We start from the raw sequence: 6,000 nt of genomic DNA, 5'->3' as shown, positions 1-6,000 counted from the left end.
GGAGACGTATCAAGGCCCATCTACCTCCGACCCAGGACGTGACGCATGCAAGGGCCAGCAGATGGCCCACCAGCAAGCTTCATGAGCAAGACGCCTCACCAGGCCCTTGCCTCGCGAGGCATACGTCGGCAGCCTCCCCAAGCGGGTTAGCGGCGCCACCAGGAGCCTCACGAGGCCCTCTCATGAAGCGACCTCCTGAGGCAACCTCCCGAGGCCCCTCTCAGAGGCAGGCAAGTCAGGAGCAGCTCTGCCTGGTCGCGCGGCACATGGTCTTCAAGTGGGTGACGTGCGCGATGATGAGCGATGCTAGAGGTTGTGCCAGCGGGCGTGGATGAGGAGGCTTTCCTCTGTCGTGCTTAGGGAGCAAGGCCAGCATGGCGGTTCCTAAAGCAATCCCCAAAGGATGCCTGATCGGTGCAAGAAGACCAAGACAACGGACGCGTGTAGGGAGGAGGTCACCACCGAGCCCACCGGCACATCATGGATCGTGGCTTTGCAAACAAAGACCACCTTTTGTCGGGATTGACTGCGCCCCTGTTCCCCTTCAAAATTGTCGTTGTGTGGCAACCCTCCCCGCCAAGGTTTTCGGGGGAAGAGGACCAAGGCAAGTATAAAACAGGGTTGGTGCCGCCGTAGAGAGGGACGGAGATTCTTCCCTCCAACCCTTGTACTCCGATTCTCCCTTGCGAGTGCAATCCAACCACCAAGCAGGAGTAGGGTTTTACACCGCAAGGTGGCCCGAACCTGGGTACCTATTGTGTCTCCGGCCTGCCCCCGGTAGCTCGATCTCACCGTTGCCTCACCATGGTTAGTTGGTGGAAGGAGTAGGGCGGTAGGAACGAGCGCACCCCGATTTCAACAATTTGTGCGCATGAATCTTGAGCGGTTTAGAGCTTTCCATCTCCAGCTAGGCTTGACGTCTATTTCCCAGTTGGGACAATCGCTGATGTAATGACCGTACAGTTTACACTTGTAGCACTGTATGTCAAGAGGAGCTAATCTTCTCTAAGATGTTAATGATTCATCCTCTGGTGCACTGGATATGCTTAGATTTTGCCTTTTGAGGTTGAGCATTTGAAGTTCTCTTGTGATTGTATGTTGATTCTTAATACCTTCTTCTAGAGAGCAACCATGGTAAGGCAAGATTTCTCCTTCCACTTCTGAAGAAGATCCATATTGCTCGTTTTCTTTTCCACTAACTCTTCGTGTATAACCACTAGTTCCATAATTTCAGCTAATTGAAGATCTTCATAATCAGGTCTTTCTTTAATCTTGGCAAGTATTGGGGTCAAAGGATTCATCAAGGGAACTGAGCAGTTTGTTGACTACATCTTGATCAGTGATATCCTCAACTCCATGCTGATGTAGTCATTCAATAATTTTGCTTAGGCGATCAGTGAGCTCCATGAAACTTTCCTTTCAAAGGCTTCAGAAATAGGCGACATGACACAAAGCATATCAGTGTGGGCATCAGTTCTCGCAACAAATTCTTCATGAACATTTTTTATGGCATCCCAGATTTGTTTTGTTGTCTCAAGCCTTCCGAACTGAATGAATAAATTTCTCAAGATGATGTCACATATGATATCATTTGCTTGCGCATCCAGCTGAATGCTAGCTTCATCTTCAGGAGTAGGTGTTTCTGGATGCAGAGTGGTGTATCCATTGTCCAGAATCTGCCATAATTCTTCACTGATAGCTTGATCTTAATCTTCATTCCACTTTGCTAGTAGAGATAGTCATCTCCATCGAAGACATGAAATCTTTCGGAGTGTCTGGATCTACTTCCATGCGACATACTCACAACTCCAACGCGATTAGACCTTTAAAAAACAAAGACAAGGAGTCCTTGCTCTGATACCAATTGTTAGGACCGAGAGTAAATCGACCAGAGGGGGTGAATGGGAGATTCAAAATTTCTTAAAAAACTTTGAATCACAACCAAACACGGTAGCGGAATAAACTATGTAGATCAAGCACAGAAGATAAATAGACTGAGCTAGAACAAAGAATAAAGCTTTGCATGTGACTAAGCAAACCTTTTGAGGAAAGATAAGAAAATCGTCCGAGAATAGTAACTCACAACTTTCTCTATGACAATGGTAGCACAGTATGATAACATCATAAATAGCATGAGTGAACGAGCAATAACTAAGATTACGAACTGATATGCTAACAGTCAAATGAGGACTCGAATGAGAGAACAACACACAAAATGAAATGAAAGTAAAGGAATGCAAGCTACAGATGGAGATATATGATCAAGAAGGCTATCGGAACACCGAGCACATAAATTAAGCTATTGAAGGTATTGCGGGAGAGTGAATTAACCAGTGGTGCTCAATGGCGACAGAGGGATTTGGTAGACCGGTTTGCCATTCTGCAAAAGGACTATCTCTGGTTGAAGGGACTTGTGATTGAACACAGGAGCAAACCTCTCTATGTCCTATTCTCCTTCAACCCGAACCTGATCAGACTTCAGTTGATTTCACTCGTGGTAGATACTTGTCGGCGGTCCAAACCTTCGACATACTTCTTCGCGAACCACTGATACGTCTCCAACGTATCTATAATTTATGAAGTATTCATGCCATGTTTACAACAATTTAATATGGTTTTGTATGATTTGAACGGAACTAACCCGGACTGGCGTTGTTTTCAGCAGAACTACCGTGGTGTTGTTTTTTGTGCAGAAATGAAAGTTCTTGAAATGAGCTGAAACTTTTTGATGATTTTTTTGGAACAAAAGAGACCCCCGAAGCTTCGTGGGAGGGCCAGAAGAGCCACGAGGTGGCCACAAACCACCAGGGTGCACCAGGGGCCAAAGTGGTGGCCTGGTGGGTAGTGGGCACCTCGAAGCCCATCTGGACGTGAGACCGACGCCAAAAAATCTTATAAATACAGAAACCCCCAGAAATAACCCTAGATCAGAAGTTCCGCCACCGCAAGCCTCTGTAGCCACGAAAAACCAATCTAGACCCTGTTCTGGCATCCTACCGGAAGGGGAAATCATCATCAGAGGCCATCTTCATCATCCCGGCGGTCTGCATGATGAGGAGGGAGTAATCCACCCTCGGGGCTGAGGGTTTGTACTAGTAGCTATGTGTTTGATCTCTCTCTCTCGTGTTCTTGATTTGGCATGATCTTGATGTATCATGAGCTTTGCTAATATAGTTGGATCATATGGTGTTACTCCCTCTCTATATTGTTGTGATGAATTGAGTTTTACCTTTGAGATTCAACTTTTATCGGATTTAATACTTTAATGGATTTGAGAGCACTTGATGTATGTCTTGGCAGTCAACTCGCGGATTCCCGAGGTGACATTGGGGTAATCTATGCATAGTGGTTGATGCACGTTTTTGTCCTTGTTTCTCCAGTAGAAATCTTGGGGCACTCTTCGAGGTTCTTTGTGTTGGATTGAGTATTATGAATCTGAAATTGTTTGATGCATATCGTATAATCAACTCACGGATACTCATCGGTGACATTGGAGTATCTAGGTGACATTAGAGTTGGTTGATGTGTATCAACTCTAGGGCTGTGACACTTATTGGGATAGCTCAAAATATTGATCGGAAAGAATAACTTTGATGTGGTTTCGTACCCTACAAACAATTTCTTCTTATGTTCTCTGCTAGATAAGAACTTTGGAGTGATTCTTCATCGCACGTTGGGGGATGGTTATATGATCCAATTATATTAGCATTGTTGAGAGATTGCACTAGTGAAAGTATGAACCCTAGGCCTCATTTTCAAGCATTGCAATACCGTTTGTGCTCACTTTTATTACTTGCTACCTTGCTTTTTTTTATTGTTCCTATTACAAAAATCAATATCTACTATCATTACTACACTTGTATCACCATCTCTTCGCCGAACTAGTGCACCTATACAATTTACCATTGTAGTTGGTGTGTTGGGGACACAAGAGACTCTTTGTTATTTGGTTGTAGGGTTGTTTGAGAGAGACCATCTTCATCCTACGCCTCCCACGGATTGATAAACCTTAGGTCATCCACTTGAGGGAAATTTCTACTGTCCTAAAAAAACTCTGTGCTTGGAGGGCCAACACGAGTCTACAAGAATAAAGTTGCGTAGAAGACATCAACCACAATTACTCTTGGTTGCTGAAGACTTTGCTTGGTGATGACAACCACTCTTCGACACACAAGCCGACACCTTTCTGTTTAGAGAGTGTGCAACTGTCAAGAGTAATAGGTACAAGAACCCTAACTCACATCTATTGTGATGCTCAACCACTGTCTAAGTTCCAGCTCCTGATTTTTCTCTCAGTGGATCTTAAACTTAAATCTCTTGAGAGGGATGCTCAACAATCTTCTGAGAATCTCAAGCGAAGCAGCCAACGGACAACGTTGGAGTGGGATGGCTATTTATAGCCGCAGCCTTCCTTGAAGGGAAACGACCAAATTGGACACTCGATCCAACCAATGACCGAAAGACACGTTTCCAATTGTCAGATTTTGAGCACAACGGCAACATTCTCTGCGGCACAAGTAATGCTAACTCATAGGTCCAAAAGATAGCTCCTATAACAATGAAGAACATCGTCTTCAAAGCGCAAACAAATTTCTCTTAGTCTTTCATAGGTTTTGACTGAGCATCACAGTGGACCTAAGCTTCGAGGACCAATACTCCTTTTAATTGTACGGTGGTCCTATGTGTCAAATAAGAGAGAGAGAGAGAGAGAGAGAGAGAGAGAGAGAGAGAGAGAGAAGAACAACGAAATGAATGCTACATCTTCGCTTCGCCTTCAATCTTCTCGACTGCAGGCATTCTTCCTCAGACATACCAAATGCAGATAGTCTTCGGTGAACTACTTCTAACTTCAAGACCGAATATGGCATTCTCCTGGGACCTGCATGGACTATTTCTCTCTGTGTACACTAGCAAACAAATCAGTACATGCCTGTTTCGGGCAACAATCTTCAAAACACAAGGGGACAAGATATTGCACCAACAAAACCCCTTGCTTCCTCCCCCCCCCCTCCAATTTGTCAGCGCCTAGACCCGCAAGCCACCTGTGAAACATGCTCTAGTCACCAGATCCTCATCCTCTCCCCCAACATCGCTGCCTCGGGGAGCTCGATGAGCATATTGCTGCCGAGAGGCAAATAGCTGCTGTAGTGCGGATGTGTCCATGGTCGCCTCCATGCGTGCCGACCCAAAGGTCCTGCAAGACCACCTCCCCGTTTGAGGCCGGCGCAAGCGAGGAGTACCTAGCACGGTTGAAAGCGTCGAACAGACGTGGTCATGCACTTTTACATCTTACTAGGGAGGGCTACAACATTGAGCTCGTCGACGACGATATGTTGGAGCATGCTATTGAACATTTAGAGTGTGTGCACTCCGATAGAGCTCTCAACAATTTTATTAATTAGACCATGGCAATTTTCTGAGTTAGAATATGGGGTCAAGCTTGTTCATCCAATTGTTTGGCAACACATGGCAAATTATATTACTGGGAACATTATGTGGATCATGGTAATTTTATTTATTTCGATCATGGCATATTATGTCGTTCATGGCAATTATCTACGTGTGATTTTAACGTTATAACAAAGAAAATATACAACATGGTCATTTTATTATTAAGACCACGACTATTTTATTTTTAGTGGGATGACATTGTTCTCATTTCCACAAGGGACACATTTGTTTTTCTTCACTACATTTTCAATTTTTTGCATCACCATCAGTGAAATATATAAATAAATTGTTGCCATGCAACCTAAATTATATAACCATGGCAAACTTTAAATTGCATTTTGTATAATGTCATGGTAAATCCTTGTACTTTTATACATTTTTTTATTTCAACATTTTTGCCATGGTAAATTATTTGAACATCTTTGGCATGGTAAATACTCATGTGATAATTAAATACAAACCTTTACCTTTTTCTAAAACTCTCGCTTTTTGATTTTGAGGAATTGAAAGTTATCCCATTTTTAGCAATGTAATCAGTAGAAACCTTTT

The sequence above is a fragment of the Aegilops tauschii genome, chromosome 6 (assembly GCF_002575655.3).
Source record: "Aegilops tauschii subsp. strangulata cultivar AL8/78 chromosome 6, Aet v6.0, whole genome shotgun sequence".
Classification (NCBI taxonomy): domain Eukaryota; kingdom Viridiplantae; phylum Streptophyta; class Magnoliopsida; order Poales; family Poaceae; genus Aegilops; species Aegilops tauschii.
The sequence above is the reverse complement of the archived record's forward strand: the minus strand, read 5'-3'. Positions refer to the sequence as shown.